This window comes from Nycticebus coucang, chromosome 10, assembly GCF_027406575.1.
Source record: "Nycticebus coucang isolate mNycCou1 chromosome 10, mNycCou1.pri, whole genome shotgun sequence".
NCBI classification, from domain to species: Eukaryota; Metazoa; Chordata; class Mammalia; order Primates; family Lorisidae; genus Nycticebus; species Nycticebus coucang.
In genome coordinates, this window is record NC_069789.1 from 42982570 (window position 1) to 43003563 (window position 20994).

At 41.4% G+C, this 20994-nt stretch overlaps 1 protein-coding gene across 3 annotated transcripts in view; it reads right to left on the bottom strand.

The window, feature by feature from the left end:
* The window catches only part of TGFB2 (transforming growth factor beta 2), a 91698-nt gene that overhangs the window by 17052 nt on the left and 53652 nt on the right, over nt 1–20994 (bottom strand). The window lies entirely within an intron of this gene.

Here is a 20994-nt window from a genome sequence, read left to right on the forward strand (position 1 = left end):
GACAGCTCCAGTCACAAGAGGTGGCTTCTGTTAAATGTTCCCTTCAGGATAAGGTTCAAGGTGCTTCACCATCCTTGTCAAGCCCCTTTTCAATGTCCCTCTTAAAATTAGTTCCTCAACAAAGTCCAGAGATGGTCTAGCAGAGTACAGAGGATACATGGGCCATTATGAAAAGTTCTGAGATACACAAAAAGCAAGAAATGTAAAATCTGCAGAGATGGAAACAAACGAAGCTCTGCCAGAAACATTGCTACAGCAAGCAAGGTGAAATCTGCACAGGCAAATCAGAAAGGATGCTGTTGCTGTGTTTCTTGGAAGTGAAACAGCGGATCATAATACCTGTCTCAAAACTTTCATAGTGACCTACATATACAGAATATGTTGAATGTGAAAAGGGAAGTAGCTATTGATTCCCTTGTTCTGGTCATGATTTTTTTTTTTTTTTTTTTATTGTTGGGATTCATCGAGGGTACAATAAGCCAGTTACACTGATTGCAATTGTTAGGTAAAGTCCCTCTTGCAATCATGTCTTGCCCCCATAAAGTGTGACACACACTAAGGCCCCACCCCCCTCCCTCCTTCCCTCTTTCTATTCCCCCCCATAACCATAATTGTCATTAATTGTCCTCATATCAATATTGAGTACATAGGATTCATGCTTCTCCATTCTTGTGATGCTTTACTAAGAATAATGTCTTCCACTTCCATCCAGGTTAATACGAAGGATGTAAAGTCTCCATTTTTTTTTAATGGCTGAATAGTATTCCATGGTATACATATACCACAGCTTGTTAATCCATTCCTGGGTTGGTGGGCATTTAGGCTGTTTCCACATTTTGGCGATGTAAATTGAGCTGCAATAAACAGTCTAGTACAAGTGTCCTTGTGATAAAAGGATTTTTTTCCTTCTGGGTAGATGCCCAGTAATGGGATTGCAGGATCAGATGGGAGGTCTAGGTTGAGTGCTTTGAGGTTTCTCCATACTTCCTTCCAGAAAGGTTGTACTAGTTTGCAGTCCCACCAGCAGTGTAAAAGTGTTCCCTTCTCTCCACATCCACGCCAGCATCTGCAGTTTTGAGATTTTGTGATGTGGGCCATTCTCACTGGGGTTAGATGATATCTCAGGGATGTTTTGATTTGCATTTCTCTAATATATAGAGATGATGAACATTTTTTCATGTGTTTGTTAGCCATTCGTCTGTTGTCTTTAGAGAAAGTTCTATTCATGTCTCTTGCCCATTGATATAAGGGATTGTTGGCTTTTTTCATGTGGATTAATTTGAGTTCTCTATAGATCCTGGTTATCAAGCTTTTGTCTGATTGAAAATATGCAAATATCCTTTCCCATTGTGTGGGTTGTCTCTTTGCTTTGGTTATTGTCTCCTTAGCTGTACAGAAGCTTTTCAGTTTAATGAAGTCCCATTTGTTTATTTTTGTTGTTGTTGTAATTGCCATGGCAGTCTTCTTCATGAAGTCTTCCCCCAGGCCAATATCTTCCAGTGTTTTTCCTATGCTTTCTTTGAGGATTTCTATTGTTTCATGCCTTAAATTTAAGTCCTTTATCCATCTTTGCAAACTACTTTTGCAGCAGCCACATCACACCATTGAGTCATAGTAAATTTTTAATAAAATAAAACCTTTGTTCTTTACACAAAATACTGTTAAGTCAGATTTTCCACCCCAAATCCTTTCTGGAAAAATGTGGAATAAAAAGAAATAAAGGAAAGCAAGTGTGGGGGGGGTCTTTCTAGCCCAGTGGTCTCCAAAATTAGCCTGCATCAGAAACCTCTGCAGGGCTCATGAACACACACTGCCTGCGATTCTGATTTAAAAGAATGAAGTTGAGGCCCGAGAATTTGCATTTCTAACATGTTCCCGGGTGATGCAGAAGCTGCTAACCAGGGACAACACTGAGAAGCACAGTTGTGGTCTGTGTCCATAGGAGTCATTTTTTGACATACATGCGAATTACACACATGCATATCTGTTATACTGAACTTTATTATTTGACCCAGGTTTTAGCCTTTTGGAATCTCTCTGAATCTTAAGTTTGTTACTCAAAGTAGAAGTTATTCTTCTAAGCCACACAGTGGCCACAGCAGCGCACCACATTGGTGGTAACAATGTTAAATATCACCGGGACAAAACCAGCACTTGTTGCTAAATCCTTCCTTCCTTGTTGTCCATTTCTTCAATCAATACACTGTGGTATGCTGTATATAGCAGAAAAACAGAAGTTCACCAGGTCAAGTGAGCTATGAGGTCCCAGTTGGCCACGCGGGCCAACTGACACTCCATTCCATTTCTTCAGTGGTCACTTAGGGTTCTTTGAAGAGGCCATAGGGTTGTGCCAAGCACCTTTGAAAATCATTAGTGTAGTAAAATGCTCAGAGGCTCTGGAGTCAGATAAACCCCAACTACTGTTTACTTAATCTGTGATTTTCTCATTTATGAAAGGAGAAAATAAGACCCACCTTGTTTGCTGGTGGAGAGTACTAAGTGTCACATAGGAGGCAAAGCACTAATTACCTTGCCTAATATTCAATAAATGTGAATTGTGATTATTATTACGTTCCTTACCTGGTCAAAAACTTTCGGAGGTTTCTCGCGCCTAGTAAATAAACCGTAGACTTTTTAGTTTGGTATTTAAGACACAACTTGCTACCAACCTATCATCCTAGACTCGCCTTTCAGCCCTGGAAGCGTAGCCTAAATGGTACCTGTTAAAAAGGATTATGTATTCCACACTCTGTCTTTAGATTAGCAGCTCTGTCAGCATGCCTTCCCTTTCCTCTAACTTCTACCTAAGATAAATGAACAAAACAAACAAATAAAACCCTTCCATTCTTCAAATCCCAACTTGAAGTCCAGCTTTTCAATGTAGTGCTTACTCTCACTCTCAAGTTGGCCTTCCTTGCCTAGTTCCCATGCAATTACCTGTATGCTGAGCATTTGATACCACAGGTGCAAGGTATCCCTGGATGCGTGTAGAGGTTTACTCCCTCCAATAGGATATTAAGTTGCTAAAAGATAGGGGGAAACATACACTTATCTAAATCTCCACAAAGTCTTGTGTTCTAGTTTGATGACACTGGTAGCTTAAGGAATACATTGTCACTAATTGATTTTGGAGGAATCTGACTCTCTGACTGAAATCTTGATGACACTGCTATTTTTCTCTCAGGCAGAGAGGCATGCAGAGGATGCTCCTGAAAGCATTTCTTGGCCTATCCACACGAGGAACTCCAATACACTCCAACATTCACAACTCTGGAAGGCTTTCATGGACTTTGGAAGAGCCTTCTACTCTTCATGCCAAAAAATAACACTACTAATAACTAGTGGTATTGAAATGTCTGATATGATCAGTTACCGTGTCTAGTCATTCGTGCACTCATTGAATAATTGCTAAGCATCTTGTATGCAGCTGAGTCCTCATTTGCTCATTTGTTCGAATTTATTTTATAGCTTGCTTCCTCTAGCTCAGTTCAACAAACATGAACAATGGCTGGAGCAAAGCATTACACTTCATCCCAGGACAATAAGATGGATCCTATTCTTAAAGAAGATCTTTGTATAGTTAGGGAATACAGACAGCTCAACAAAAACTTCAAATGAGGTGTTCACAGCGCACAATGAGGTGATGGAGCAAGGACTTCTCCCCTAGCCCAAAGAGGTCTGGGAAGGTTTCCTGAAGAAAGGAAAGAGTAAAAAGATATCTATCAACATCTGAGAAACTGGAAAGATACTAGGTGTTAAGAGAACACAGGCCAGGTAATTAGGGACGTGCTGGCTTGGCAGAAAGGAGAACAAACAAGAAAGTTTAGTTCTTTCTAAGCTCTATGAACTTAAGTTTAGGGAGCGTTGACAGATGTACTGGTTTCCTAGAACTGTAGTAACAAAGTACCATAAATTGGATGGTTTAAAACAACACAAACGTATTACTGATCTGCAAGCTGGAATTCTGGAATCAGTGTTGGCTGGACCACGTTCTCCCTGAAGCCTTTATGTAGGATCCTTCCTTGCCTTTTCCAGCTTCCAGTGGTCTGGGGAAGTCCTCCTTGTCTCCAGAGTTCCTGCCGTTGTCACAGGACACAGTCCCTGTGTGTTTTATGTCTTCACACAGCTATCTTCTTACAGGGACACCGGTCATCTTGAGTTAGGGACCCACGCCCCTACAGTACGACTTCATCTTAACTAATTACATCTGCATGACCCTATTTCAAAATAAGATCTCATTCCGAGGTGCTGGGGATTATAATTGCAACATATCTTTGTTTAGTTGGGGGGGGGGGTGGAGATACGATTCAGCTCTTTATAGTCGGTATTCATTAAGTACACTTGTCAAGCATCTTCTAAACGCTGAATCTAACCAGGAGGTCCTTCAGAGCAAAGAATGTTCTTTCTCTTTCCTGTTACTCCCTGACCCCAAGCCCGAGTCTTCTCCACAGTTAACTTAGACAATGCACAATCTCTGCCTGGTAAATCCTGATTAGCTGACAGACTTTATCAGAAAGACACACTTGATCAGGTGACAAATAAGCCCCCAAACAGTAAGTCCTTTATAGTGACAGATAAAACCTGCTTCTCAGAACTGTATATACACCCACAAACCCACCACAGAGGTCAGACACACAAAAAGGCCAGAAAACTCATCAGAAACAGCAAGTCATTTGATACACTCTTTTACACTTTCTACTAGTATATTTCATTCTGGAGATGAAAATGACAAGGGAGAAAAAGAAAGAAAAAGAACTCCCAAGTAGTAGCCAATGGAGCATTACAGAGACCTGGAACTGGGTATAATGGCCTTTATTTCACTGAGGCACAAATGGAGTTCTCTCTCCTGTGTGCCTGCAGCCTCCTCCATCCCGCTGGGTCCCTTCAGGGTGCCTAACAACCTACACGCTGCATGATTATCCTTCAGAAGTGGCTCACCAGACCCTGTACTTATCTTGTTTCTGCCATCACCATATCCTGTAATTGCCATGGCTCCTTTGTAATTGCATCTTTCTAAGAGCTTGTGAGTCGTGTGCACCTGGCAAGAGCCTCCTGAGAGCCTGCAGAGTTGGCGCCCATGGAATCAGCCTCAGAAGAGAGAAACACACGAGCTCTTTGAGCTCAGACAGATTCATTATTATGCCACTATATTAATGGCAGTACAGAGTAGCGGTGAGCATGGATGTGTGCCTGCATCACACAAACCCACGCACAATTACAAACAAGCATGGCACACACAGACCTTCAGGGACCTTTATGGAAATGTTGCAGGGTATGTCTTCAAGCTACACAGGCGCATGCGTGCACACACAGGGAGAGCCTCTCCTCTGTGATGAAAACACCTTGTAAGTCTCCATTGTGTCCCTTCTACAGACAGACCTTTGTGCTGACTGCACATGTGCATAAACAAGTAAATTCATCTCCACAGGTCTAAGGGATAAAGCGGTCCTTTGTGTGAACAGGAAGTCTTTCAGATGCTGCAGTCAAGAGCATTCAAGAAAGCACTAGGCATAAATCATTCAACAGAGAAGAGGATTCAACCAGACTACATTAGTTCAGGCCAGGAAAGAGATGGGTGCAGTGTAACATTTAATAGCAGAATCAGAAGGAAAATGCAGTCAAGACCATACTTTCTTTTTCAGTCCTGGCGGCTGTACCACGTAGCCTGCTACCATGGATCTTGATGATCACCCAGCTGTTTCCTGCCATGGAGGGAAAGACCATACTGTCTTCATCTGGGCTGAATCCCTTTGATCCCTGAGGCTGTACCACGTAGCCTGCTACTGTGGCTGTTGATCATCCAGCTATTTCCCCCCACGGAGGGAAAGAGTCTCCACACAACTGTGAATTCCCTGGGGCCATATCTTCGGGTTTTCTTATTTGACCTCCCTCTTCCAAATCTGCTCTGCTCTGATACTAATTCATGTATCCTCGGGGGACACACCTCTAACACTCCTTTCCTGCCTCCTGCCACATACAACGCATAAAGTCTATACCATAATTTAAGACCCTACTTATATTCAGCTGAGCATTTTAATTTAGGACATATGACGATAAAGTAATGAGTCTAAATAAATAAAATAATAAAGTAATGAGCCTGTTTTTTCTACAGACAGAAATTTTAGGGTTACCCAACAATATCAGTTTCATTAATTTATTACATAATTTTTTTTTACCTAAATATATTTTTTACCTACATGGTTAGTATCTACTTCACCAGAATAAGCTGTGAATAAATCACAGCAAATGAGGATGTATGTATATGTGTGTGTGTGTGTATCTTTCTTCATATTTAGATAAGTATCTTTAAAACAAATGGAGCAGAATTTACAAATCCAAATAAATGAGTGATGTTTCTCAAAGCAATCCCCTGGTGAAATTACATAGCTTTTAAACAATGTTCTTGCACTTGAATATTATTTTCAAATTCTTCTCCAATTCACTCAAAAGCATTTACTGAGCACGCACTATGCACCAGGCACTGTCCCCAGGAGTCTAGAGGTAGAGATAAGGCCATAAATGGCACAAAGATGGAGTAGGCCAAGTACAACAGATAACAAAGAGTACCAAGGAGAAAAGTGCACTAGACACTGGGGTGAGGATGTGCTGGGAAGAGGGACCCTGAGATGTTAAACAGGGCGCCCAGGAGGAGGTGACATCTGAAAAAAGACCTAAAGAAGTGGAGGGGGGTCAAGCCACATGGACAGCTGGAAGAGCATCATGGGTGGGGGGAAGAGTGTCATCCGTGGTGGGAACAGCGGCCATGAGCCTCAAGAGGGAGAGAGTGCAGAGAGTTTGAGGAACAGAAAAGAGTCAACATGGGAGACCCACATATGAGAGGAGCAAATTATGGCTGAGGGGCAGGTACTTGAGGAACAGGTTGGAGCCAGTCTCGTAAGGCACAGCGAGGACCAAGGTTTCTGCTCAGGATGAGGACTGCAGCTCTAGAAGGATGAGGTTAGGGCTTTAAATTAGGGATTCTGAGCTAACCAACACCTCATGCTCTGTTGAAAACATCCTCTAAGGAGACCAGGAGAACATCCTCTAAGGAGACCTCTAAGAACAAGGAGACCAGCCAGGAAGCCACTGCTGGAGCCTGAGCAAGGGACAACAACTTCGTGGACTAGGATAGTAGCAGCAGACATGTGGGTGGGTGGTTTTTGATGTATCATAAAAAACTACAAAAGTCAACAAAATTACTTATTTTTCTCTTTGGTAGAACTCTAGCAGTTTTTAAAAATAAACGCTACCTTTTATAAATCAGGATCTGTCCCCACGGAGGAGTTCTGAAGAACAAATGATAGGCTCTAAACACAGTTTTAAAAAAGGAATTTCAAAAAGTATTCTCAGTAATGCTGGCATTGGAAAATAAACATATATCCTCTCTTGAAACAGTTTTTTCTCTGGTGGAGGTTATGGAAGAATCAGAATACTGCACAAAAAATCTTATTAAAAATCAATTCAAGGCTAGCCATGGTGGCTTATGCTTGTAATCCTGACACTCTGGGACCCATGAAGGAGGATTAGAACTGCATGAGGCCAGGATTTCTTGAGACAAGTTTGAGAAACAAGAAGATTCCTGTCTCTAGGAAAAAAAGAAAAATTAGTTGGGTGTGGTGGTGTGAGCCCATAGTCCCAGCTACTCAGGAGGCTGAGGAAGGAAGATTGCTTGAGCCCAGGTGCTTGAGGTTGCAGTGAGCTCTAATGATGCCACTGTAATCTCTAGCCTGGATGACAGAGTGATACACTGTCTCAAAAACAAAAACAAAAAATAAAACACCAACTCAGGAAGCATATGTCAAGACCATTTGTGTGACGATGGAGCAGGGAGAGAGAGTAATGGGTCGGGGAAGAAATAAAAAGATATTCCCATCAGGGTTAGTCAGTCTATAATCATTCTTCTAAAAGAGAACAAGACACACTGCAGCTGTCAGCCCACCACCGCTGTCCTTAACCTCTTGATAAGGCAACACACAGCAACAAAAAAAGGCTGCTTCACTCCCCGTCTCTGTCCCAGTGACAACAGGACACCAGTGAGACCTTGTCCAACCAGAGAAGACTGACACCATCATGGAGTGGTTTCATGATCACAAGCCAGCTCTAGGGAAAATATGAACCATGTTCCAGATGACAAGAAACCCAGATAATAATCCACTCTTTCTGCATCTAATGGGCTAGAGACTTAACATACGTGTTCTCCCCACACACTCATTAGATAAGCCATGTTATCCCATTCTGTGATGAAAAACTGAGGCTCAAAAAGAGCAGTGATTTGTGAGACCAGAAAGCTAACAAGAAAAGTAGAAGGTGAACCCAGGGCTGACTGGCTGCACCTTTGAGACCATTACAAGAAGAGTAAGAGGAAATATTCGTGGAGGAAGTCATGACCCAAACTCCTGGCCCAGCAACTGAGAACCCAGACTTTCTGGCAATAAGGGCTAGGGTGAGCTTGCATTATGAAGAGATTTTGAGCAGGTCCTAAATTGAAGAGATGGTTTCTTATAAAAGTCCTAACGCAATACTTTGGAAACTATAATGATAAAAATAGTAACTGTTGAGGGGACAGATACTATACTAGGAGTTTCCATGTATTATCTCTGCACCTTACAAAATCTTTTCCAAGTAGATGCTTTTAACTGCGTTTTACTAATGTGGAAATAGCCTCAGTGACATGACTTCCTCAGACTCCCTAAAAAGACAAAGCCACACCTTGAACCCAACTCAACTCCAAAGTCTGTGTCCTTTAATGTAATACATGGTCACGAACATGGCCCCTGGGACCAGGCTGCCTGGATTCAAATCCTGACTCTTCCTCTTCCTAGATTCATGGCCTGGTCAAATTATTTAATGTCATTATGGTCCACTTTCCTTGCGTCATCATAAGGATGAATAGTGCAGACTAACCCAGTAAAGCATCAACCAGAAAGACTCAAGATTCCATAGCCCAAGCCCTCCACACCCACTCCAACCCAAGTCAAACAACCACTATTAGGAACTATTTACCAGTCTCTCTCCCCACCCCTCTGAAAATGAAAATGCTTCCAAGAGCACCTCTCTGACTGTCGGATTTCATGAATCAACAACTCTAGGATCCACGCACACTGAACTGACAATTGGAACACGTGATTTCAGAAATGGCCAGGATTTGAATCACCCGTGATCTCCGATGCTGAGGACCTTGCAAAAGATGACGAGTCTTTCAGAACAGAAGTCAAGCAAGCATTGTAGAATCTCAAACTTTCGTTTGATGATTTTAAGAAGATACGTGAGGCTGATTCAAAAATATTTTTAAAAGACCTGAAAAAATTGCAATGAGAGGTGTCCTTTATTCATTCAAGATCTGTTCAAGGAGGTAGCACCAGGGAGCGGTGTCCACCCACGCCTTCCCAACACTACCCCATTACCAACAGCTGTTGAAGTTGCTGACACAGGCACAGACCCCATCAAAGAAGGGCAAATGGAGAGGGTGGAAGCAGGACAATGTTTCATAGTACTAAGTACCAACCATTTATAACTTAGTTTTTAGGCATTTGTTTGATTAATGAATTTAAATTAGCACCTTAGTTAAACACAATTACATAGCTTGAGCACATTTAGAGTGTGCACGCACACACACATACACACACAGGATGTATAGTGCCTGGCATGCAGTGCTTAGTTTGTTTCAGCAATAATTATCAATATTGTCAGTAAGTCACATCAGGAAACAAGATGCTATTGCATCATCATCAACATATCTTTGCATACAGTGTGGAAGGACTGCTATTCCTACTATTTATTCATATATTTTTGGGGGGTCCTGCCTTCTTGCATGGTTAACAAACTCTGGGTAACATCATAACCTAATGTAAATGATAATAATCCATTTTCCTTGTGAGGAAAGCATGTCACTTGATTGGTTTGACAAACCTGAGATATTAATAGCCTTGTGCAAACAAAGTGTTTATTATACCTCACGGCTGTTTTTTTTTTTGGGTGGGTTACTATGCTGTGTATGTCTCCACCGTGGCGCCGGGGCTAGTTCAGTATTAAGGAGATTGTGTACTGTAAAATTCTGTACAACAGGAGCACAGCATGACTTTATTTTTCTTCACTAGCACTTTTTGCAAGTCTAATTTAACAGTCAGTTTTTTTGGCTGACTTCTTTTTATTTTACACCCCCTTGGGCAGTATGAGAAGTGAGAGCTGAACTCTGTATGTGCGTGTGTACAAGACAGAGAGAAAGAAGGTGAATGTGCACACACAAAAGCAAGCACATGCAGGTGTTTAGAGCTAGGGAAAGGTGGCAGATTTTATTAACTCCATCAGTGCTGTGCTCCCTGCTATGATAGGAACCCCACCTTTCAGTTTTGTAGCATTAAAATCCCTTAAAACATCAGCCTAGGCCATCTACCTTGAATGCTCACTGCAAAGCTTCAGGGATATACATTTCAAGATCTTTTGCAGAGATGCAAATTGTTCATGAAAGGTAGCTGATGATTCATTCTTCCTTACCAAAAATCTTGGCTTACTTATTTTGCTCTATCATCCTCCAACTGGAAAAATCCTTAATATTTACTACACAGCTTGAAGCCAAAAATAAATGACTGAGGATTTAGCCATTATTTCACATACACATGTTCTTACAACTGATCCCTAGAAATGAGATTTCACCACATTTGACAAGTTGGTTACTGTTTAAATGCAAATTCAAATAGGCATTAAAACCCAAGTATTAAGGGAAGATGTCAGAGCTAGCAAGAGGGCAGGTTTTGTTTTATAAATGCTGTTTCCCTTATGATGGGTCTGTCCTGATGTATGTAGAGACATAACTCTGTGGGAAGGTGAGGCGCATATTGAATGCTATCACTTTTACATGATCATAGTACAAAAATCATTAAGTCAGGACCATCTGTACCCTAATGGGTCAAAAGTTCTGCAGGGAAGGGAGTTCCCTTGTCAAGCTAGTGGTGGCTTCCTTGAAGCTGGATGGCCTGGCACTTTATAAAAATTATGTAGCATTTCAGTGCCTTCTAAGGCCACTCTTAAGAAATCTAAGGTTTCCTTTAAATCCACAGAACTTATTTCACCTCAGCAAATTCATTGTCCACTGATCAACAGGGACCCAGGTGCAGACTGTACTCTGCTGCACCATCAGCACCAGGGCCTGTGGACTCTTACTCACACTAGCTCCAAGAAAGAAGGAATTATTTGGTGGCTTCTTCCTTCTGCCTCTCTGTCTTTCATTTTTTATCGACAAAGACTCACTCTTGCTCCTGAAATTTGTCTCAAGCTTCTGGCCTCAAGTGATGCTCCTGCCTCAGCTTCCCAAAGTGCTGAGCTTATAGGTGTGAGGTTTTGGTGGTTTTTCTTGCGTGACGCTGTGTGATGTACAAATTCAGTATGTCACTCTGCTTCCCTGGGGAGTTATTTTTTTTTCTGATTTTACTCAGTAGCCTAAAGCTAATAATTTAATCTTAAAATTAAGCTGGCAATTGACCTTCACAGGTAACTGAAGAGGAGGCTCTCCCCCCTGGAGGAATCGCAGATATGGAAGGATGAGAACATAAGTTGAATACACACTCTTTCCTTGGCAATTACATATATTATTTCATTTTACCTCCCCAATAAAGACCAAGTGAATCAAGAAATATTAAAAAAAAAAACTTAGGTTACAATGCCCCTACCATCGAACCTATATACCCTACAGGTGAATAGGGACTACAGATGCAGTCTCCAAATCATAGGATGCTCGGTTGTGCACGGTTGAAACACAGTGCAGGCAGCTCTAACATAATACCATGCACACCGATTACCCAAATTCACCTTGTCTCAGTCGACTCTATTCAGATATCCCTGTGACAAATATTACTGGGCTCAAGGAATCTCTTGATTCAGGCAGATGGCTCAGTCCCTGGGAATTATGTGTCTTCCTTCTAAAAGAGCCCAATTAAAATGGCAGGTTGCCCCCAAATTTCACAACTTCCTTTTTGGCAGGGGTCTGTTCTGAATGTTTCTCTGAATGCTCCAGATTTTGCTGTAAGAGTACCCTGGGCGTATATCTGCTGGAGGAAAGAAAGTGTTCAGATGCACACTCCTCCCCCAGACGCCGAGTGCCTGCGAGGCGGAGGCTGTCTTGCTCTTCTCGGGATAGTTTGTGCCACATGTGGTGCCAACACTAGAAGGTGCTCACTCAGAGTCTGCTGACTTTTACTTTACTTTACATGATGGGCTAGTGTGGCAGAGGACTGCAACTTCATTAATACACCTCCTCTTGAAATATGGGATCTATTTCCTTTCTTAAAGCTGGGCTGCCCTGTAGCTCATATGGTCAGCAGAGTAACATGACAGTGATGCTATGTCAGTCGGGCCCAGATTTTAAAAAAGACCTTGGACACGTAGACCCCTGAGTCTTCATGTAAGAAGTCTGGCTACTTTTCTGGGAAGGTCATATGGAGACATGTGAGACTACCTGGAGAGGGAGAGGGGCCCAGGGGAGCCCAGCCAACTAGTCATCCCGCTAACCATCTGAGCAAAGTCATCACAGATCCTCCAGACCAGCCCAACCATCATGTGAATACCACCAAATGACCCCCTGCCAAAGCCACGATGAGCAAGAGAACATCCCAGTCAAACTCTGATCAAATTTCAGACCTACAAAGAAAAATCATAAAATGTAATGAATGAGTGATTATTATACTTGAGGCCACAAAATTTTGGTGTAGTCTGTCATAGAGCAAATAGATAACAAAAACAGTAGCACAAATCTTATTATCCTGGAGGTTTTAAATGAGAAATAAATGTGGATAGGGTGCGAGTTGGTGAGAAGAAGCTAAGAATACTAGAGCACTCCAAGTTTTCTGAGGCTAGCGTGTCTGAATATAAATATTCTTTGGTGATCCCAAAGAAATGTTAAGGCCATGAAATTATGGATACCCTTAGATAAGTCATTAACTTCTCTAGGTCTCGCTTGTAAAATATGGGATTTATCCCACTCCAAGACAGCAGGCATCCTCGCTACTACAGGAGACCTTGAAGATGGTTCCCCTCCTATTTTCTCTTCCTCTCTACCTTGTATTTCTGGTCACGATTTTAATCATAAACACAGGCAATTTAATCAGAGAAAGAAGTATTCAACTTTCTAACTGGGCTGAGAACTACAATGACTATATAGGGTTGAAGGCATTTCTAGAGCACCAGAGTTTCATCTGGGCACACTGTAATAAAGACTGCCTTTGGAATAAACCTTTAAAAACATAGCAAAGATCATTTCTTTCTGGAGAAAAGATTTTATCTTTTCCCCTCCCCCTTCCCTTCCTCTGTCAGAGGGGTTTAGCCTGTTCATGTTGCCTCCATCAGTGGTGGACATTTGAAGTCATCTCTGGGTCACACTAGTAGATGCTTTTTAGAGTTTCTTAACATGACAGAGGTTAGAGAAAGCAGGACAGTAATTGTATTTTACAACATTGAAGTTCTGACAGACTGTTCTAGAGAGAGGGTAGGGTAGTAAGAATCTTGAGCTCTCAAGCTTTTTAGTTTTAAACCCACTTAAAAGCGACCAGTGTGTTACTCTCTGTGGCAGAGAGAATCCACAGACCTTCACAGCCCTGGACAAGACACACCCTGAACCCTCAGAACTGCTGTTGCAGGTCCATCCAGCCTTGTATTCTAACTTAAGAAAGTACCTGGACATATTTTTATGGAACAGAATGACTCACAAAAGCTTGGGATATGCCTTAAATCTGTGATTCCCAATCAAAAATGGGAAGATCCAGATGTGAAGGGGAGAATGCTCACACCTGAATCACCAGGGGAGCTTTCTGAAACCACATCTGTCTAGAGCAGCGGTTCTCAACCTGTGGGTCGCGACCCCTTTGTAACAATGAAAATACATCCTGCATATCAGATATTTACATTACGATTCATAACAGTAGCAAAATTTACAGTTATGAAGTAGCAAAGAAAATAATTGTATGTGGGGGGTCACCACAACATGAGGAACTGTATTAAAGGGTTGCAGCATTAGGAGGCAGTAGGAAGGTTGAGAACCACTGGTCTAGAGGCAACTAACTCTCCATTTCCTTTCCAGGGAAGATGAGAATGTCCTCAAAGGGAAGCACGGTCAGTCTCTGTGAAAGCTCACCCTGGGATTCCACACAGGCACACATATGTGCTGAAAGTCAATGTCCATACAACCTACTAAATCCATACAACCCTCCTAACACCCTGAGAACCTCTTCACAGTTACACCCCCTTCCTCAGGGAGTGGAATGCCAACTGTGTATCAAGTGATACAGTCATCAAAGGGCGTCTGGAAACGTCAGAGTCTTCATTTTTTTCTGAACAGTCATGCTTTCCAAATAGCTAAAGATCTGTCCATTTAAACCAGTGGTTCTCAACCTTCCTAATGCCGCAGCCCTTACAGTTCCTGTGGGTCACGACCCATGGGTTGTGGGTTGTTTAACCACTGATTAAAACAAAAAAACTTTTTTTTCTTCAAAGTAATATTTCAGAACTTCAGAATATGAAACTCTCTAAAATGTATTGCATGTGTCTGGTTTTCTGAATGTAAATTAGCCTCACCTTCCTAATTCAAGACACTGTGTAACTCAATTTCTGTGCTGGGGCTAGAGAAGGGACTTCTCTTACTGAAGACTGTAAAGACGTCCAAGTGGCAGCTGAGGGCAAACAGAATGCTGGAGAACAGCAAGTCCAGAATGGGACTCCAGGTCAAGAGGCCATAACAGAAGTCAGAAGTCAGGTAGGGAACGAAGAGCTAACTATAAACAAGGTAAGATTTAGGAAAGGTAAAGTGTCCACGTTGTTTCCACAACCTGATTTTCTGGGCTAGCATCGCCGTGGTGCACCTGCAGAAATCTCTAATCTAAAGGACCATCCGTCATCCATATTTCAGGCAAATGGTAATCAGAAAAAAGCAGGTGTTGCAATTTTATTTGCAGATACAGTAGGCTTTAAACCATCAAAAGTAAGGAAGGACAAGAATGGTCACTTCATATTTGTTAAGGGTAATACTCAATATGACGAGATCTCAATTATTAATATCTATGCACCCAACCAGAATGCACCTCAATTTATAAGAGAAACTCTAACAGACATGAGTAACTTGATTTCCTCCAGCTCCATAATCGTTGGAGATTTCAACACTCCCTTGGCAGTGTTGGATCGATCCTCCAGAAAGAAGCTGAGCAAAGAAATCTTAGATTTAAACCTAACCATCCAATATTTAGATTTAGCAGACATCTACAGAACATTTCATCCCAACAAAACTGAATACACATACTTCTCATCAGCCCACGGAACTTACTCCAAAATTGATCACATTTTAGGTCACAAGTCTAACCTCAGTAAATTTAAAGGAATAGAAATTATTCCATGCATCTTCTCGGACCATCATGGAATAAAACTTGAATTGAGTAACAACAGGAATCTGCATACCCATACAAAAACATGGAAGTTAAATAACCTTATGCTGAATGATAGCTGGGTCAGAGATGAGATTAAGAAAGAAATCACCAATTTTTTGGAACAAAATGACAATGAAGACACAAGCTATCAGAACCTCTGGGACACTGCAAAGGCAGTTCTAAGAGGGAAATTTATAGCACTGCAAGCCTTCCTCAAGAGAACGGAAAGAGAGGAAGTTAACAACTTAATGGGACAGCTCACGCAACTGGAAAAGGAAGAACATTCCAACCCCAAACCCAGTAGAAGAAAAGAAATAACCAAAATTAGAGCAGAATTAAATGAAATTGAAAACAAAAGAATAATACAACAGATCAATAAATCAAAAAGCTGGTTTTTTGAAAAGGTCAATAAAATAGATAAACCTCTGGCCAACCTAATCAGGAAAAAAAGAGTAAAATCTCTAATATCATCAATCAGAAACAACAAAGACGAAATAACCACAGACTCATCAGAAATCCAAAAAATCCTTAATATTACAAGAAACTTTATTCTCAGAAATATGAAAATCTGAAGGAAATAGACCGATACTTGGAAGCACGCCACCTTCCAAGACTTAACCAGAATCAAGTGGAAATGTTGAACAGACCCATATCAAGTTCAGAAATAGCATCAACTATACAAAACCTCCCTAAAAAGAAAAGCCCGGGACCAGATGGTTTCACGTCAGAATTCTACCAAACCTTTAAAGAGGAATTAGTACCTATATTACTCAACCTGTTCCAAAATGTAGAAAAAGAAGGAAGACTACCCAACACGTTCTATGAAGCAAATATCACCCTGATCCCCAAACCAGGAAAAGACCCAACAAGAAAAGAAAATTATAGACCAATATCACTAATGAATATAGATGCAAAAATATTCAACAAGATCCTAACAAACAGAATCCAACAACACATCAAACAAATTATACATCATGACCAAGTTGGTTTTATCCCAGGGTCTCAAGGCTGGTTCAATATACGTAAATCTATAAATGTAATTCAGCACATAAACAAATTAAAAAACAAAGACCATATGATTCTCTGAATTGATGCAGAAAAAGCTTTTGATAATATCCAGCATCCCTTCATGATCAGAACACTCAAGAAAATTGGTCTAGAAGGGACTTTTCTTAAACTGATAGAGGCTATCTACAGCAAACCCACAGCCAATATCATATTGAATGGAGTTAAATTGGAATCATTTCCACTCAGATCAGGAACCAGACAAGGCTGCCCATTGTCTCCATTGCTTTTCAACATTGTAATGGAAGTTTTAGCCACCGCAATTAGGGAAGAAAAGGCGATCAAGGGTATCCATATAGGGTCAGAAGAGATCAAACTCTCGCTCTTCGCAGATGATATGATTGTGTATCTGGAAAACACTAGGGACTCTACTACAAAACTCCTAGAAGTGATCAAGGAATACAGCAGCGTCTCAGGTTACAAAATCAACATTCATAAATCGGTAGCCTTTATATACACCAACAACAGTCAAATTGAAAAAGCAGTTAAGGACTCTATTCCATTCACAGTAGTGCCAAAGAAGATGAAATATCTGGGAATTTACCTAACAAAAGACGTGAAAGATCTCTATAAAGAGAACTATGAAACTCTAAGAAAAGAAATAGCTGAAAATGTTAACAAATGGAAAAACATACCATGCTCATGGCTAGGAAGAATCAACATTATCAAAATGTCCATACTACCGAAAGCAATATATAATTTCAACGCACTCCCTATTAAAGCTCCACTGTCATATTTTAAAGATCTTGAAAAAACATTACTTCGTTTTATATGGAATCAGAAAAAACCTCGAATAGCCAAGACATTACTCAGAAATAAAAACAAAATAGGAGGAATCACACTACCAGACCTCAGACTTTACTACAAATCGATAGTGATCAAAACAGCATGGTATTGGCACAAAAACAGAGAAGTAGATATCTGGAATAGAATAGAGAACCAAGAGATGAATCCAGCTACTTACCGCTATTTGATTTTTGACAAGCCAATTAAAAACATTCAGTGGGGAAAAGATTCCCTATTTAACAAATGGTGCTGGGTGAACTGGCTGGCAACCTGCAGAAGACTGAAATTGGACCCACACCTTTCACCATTAACTAAGATAGACTCTCATTGGATTAAAGATTTAAACTTAAGACATGAAACTATAAAAATACTAGAGGAGAATGCAGGGAAAACCCTTGAAGAAATTGGTCTGGGTGAGTATTTCATGAGGAGAACCCCCCGGGCAATTGAAGCAGCTTCAAAAATACACTACTGGGACTTGATCAAACTAAAAAGCTTCTGCACAGCTAAGAACACAGTAAGCAGAGCAAGCAGACAGCCCTCAGAATGGGAGAAGATATTTACAGGGTATAACTCTGACAAAGGTTTAATAACCAGAATCCACAGAGAACTCAAACGCATCAGCAAGAAAAAAACAAGGGATCCCATCGCAGGCTGGGCAAGGGATTTGAAGAGAAACTTCTCTGAAGAAGACAGGCGCACGGCCTTCAGACATATGAAAAAATGCTCATCATCTTTAATCATCAGAGAAATGCAAATCAAAACTACTTTGAGATATCATCTAACTCCAATGAGACTAGCCTATATCACAAAATCTCAAGACCAGAGATGTTGGCGTGGATGCGGAGAAAAGGGAACACTTCTGCACTGCTGGTGGGAATGCAAATTAATACATTCCTTTTGGAAAGATATATGGAGAACACTCAGAGATCTAAAAATAGATCTGCCATTCAATCCTGTAATTCCTCTGCTGGGCATATACCCAGAAGACCAAAAATCACAACATAACAAAGATATTTGTACCAGAATGTTTATTGCAGCCCAATTCATAATAGCTAAGTCATAGAAAAAGCCCAAGTGCCCATCGATCCACGAATGGATTAATAAATTGTGGTATATGTATACCATGGAATACTATGCAGCCTTAAAGAAAGATGGAGACTTTACCTCTTTCATGTTTACATGGATGGAGCTGGAACATATTCTTAGTAAAGTATCCCAAGAATGGAAGAAAAAATACCCAATGTACACAGCCCTACTATGAAACTAATTTGGGGCTCTCACATGAAAGCTATAACCCAGCTACAACTTAACAATAGGGGGAAGTGGGAAAGGGGGGGGTGGGTAGAGGGAGTGGAATCGGTGGGATCACACCTGTAGTGCATATTACAGGGGTATTTGCGAAACTTGGTAAATGTAGAATGTAAATGTTTTGGCACAGTAACTGAGATAACGCCGGAAAGGCTATGTTAACCACTGTGATAAAAATGTGTCAAATGGTTTATGAAGTGAGTGTATGATGCCCCATAATCATATCATTGTATACAGTTATGATTTAATAAAAAAATTAAAAAAAAAAAAAAAAAGGACCATCCACTGCCACCAAGGTGTCCCCTCCTACCTCTCCTCTTCCACTCGGTGCTTCTAACTTTTCCTGGTCCTGCTCAGAAGAATAAATGGCCAAAGGCTGCCTTTCTGGCGAGCGCAGGCTTTGTCTTGTCTCAGGGTCTTCAGGGATCTCTTTGACATACCTCCCAGACCTTGGCTGTATTTCAGGAAGTGAATGGCCACATAGCTGAGCTCCAGATAGATAAAGAATTGCTTTCTTCCTTATTTTTCCACTAGAAATTTCTTCTTCCACACAGTGAATGTGCCCATGCCTCTCCATCGTAAAAGCTTCCATCCTGTTCCTCTTCCAACTGAGAGACGAATCCATGCAAATCACAGAGCAGCCAGTGCTGCTGTGACCTCTGAGAGGGACACCTCATCAAGAACTCACTAAGATCCTCTAAGTTACCAGCGCATGGGGCACATGGCTTCCTGCAGATAAGACTGTCTCTGGGAGGAAGAGAAGTCATCGGCCCTCTGCTAGGAGAGGCCACTCTCCAGAGAACAAGGTTAAAGGGGCACATGATAACAGTAATTTAGCAGCTTACATTACAGGGAGCAAGACCTGAGACCTGGCAGTTGATTTACTGAAGCTGTGCAACTAAAACGGGGCCCAAGAAAACAACCTAGGAAGCTATTGTCGGCATAGAAAGAAATGTGATCTAATTGAAGAAAAGTAAGAGAAAGAGGGATGTAAGAGATGTAATCATGTTTGTTTGTTTGTCTAAGTCACCTTGCAATTTATCTGGCTACCCTCAATCTGGCTTCTTTTTATAGGAACCAGTCATTGCTTTCCTTCCAACTATCACTCCACCCTCTGGCCTAGTTTTTCTATTTCTTATTTCTCTTCTATTCTGGCTGCTACTGAGGGAAAATTTGCTATGAACAGCATAGCACATGGTGAGGAACGGGGGGTACTTGGGAGTGAGAGCTGCATTTGTATTCCAGCCTTGCCACTGCCTAGATGTATGACCCGGGCCAAGTTACCTAATTTCTCTGGGATTCAGTGTCATTCTCTGTAAAATAGAGAGAGAATGCAGTAGTGGAAAGAATCCCTCCCAGTGCAAATTTCATAGCATAGCATAGCACGTGGTACTCGTCCATCACATGGTATGCGTCCATCATGTGGTACATGTCCATCACGTGGTACGGGTCCATCTCATGGTACGTGTCCATCACGTGGTACATGTCCATCACCTGGTATGGGTCCATCTCGTGGTACATGCATGCATCACATGGTACACAGGCATAAGTTCAGCCTCTGACACCACAGGTGACAAGCCACAGCAGGCCCTGTCAGGGCCATCCTAATGGTGTCCTCAGAACAAGATTTAAAGGCTTCTAAGCAATGGTTCTTAAGGACTAATTTTAATAAGAACTATTTTGCATGAACATGCATAAACCAGTACATTAAAGTGACTTTTAAAATGTTGACCTTTTTCTTGAGATCTCATATACAACATTTAGTTATCTGGTAATTCTCCATTTTCATAATAAATACCAGGAAAATTCTTATCCCAATTATCAAAATTTCCACATAATTAGAATCTCAAACAACTAGAGATCATTCCATATCTATGCCAATTTCTATTACATTTTTTTCTCATGTAACCCACTTCTTAATCATATTGTCACATATACCTGCTCCTTAACTCTGGGGTTACTAGGGGTCTGTTGTTCATCATCTTTAGTCTCCCCACACACTCTCTCCCCGGTCAGGCACCTTCCGCCAACTCTCTCCTTACCTCCAGGCATTGAGCACCACCTCTAGGTGGCCTCCACAAGCAGGTTCAAGATTCCTTTCTTTGAATGGTTTGTTCTTTCTGCCAAGAATGACCACCCCTCATCCTGTTTTAACTTCTTGAGGCCCCGCTCCAGTATGCCAGCACACGCGGTTCCTGTGGCACAATCATGTATCCAAGTTGTCTGTTTCCCTGGCTGCCGCTGGCCCCTGACTTGAGACTTTTTGAGCAGCGGCTTTCACGAGGATGAGAATGACATGGGGATCTTGTTCAATGCAGATTCTGACCCAGTAAATTTGGAATGGGGCCTGAGATTTCTCACAGTTACTAGGTGATGCGGATGCTCCTGCCCTGCCTTTAAGAACATCTCTGAAATCTCAGTTACTCGG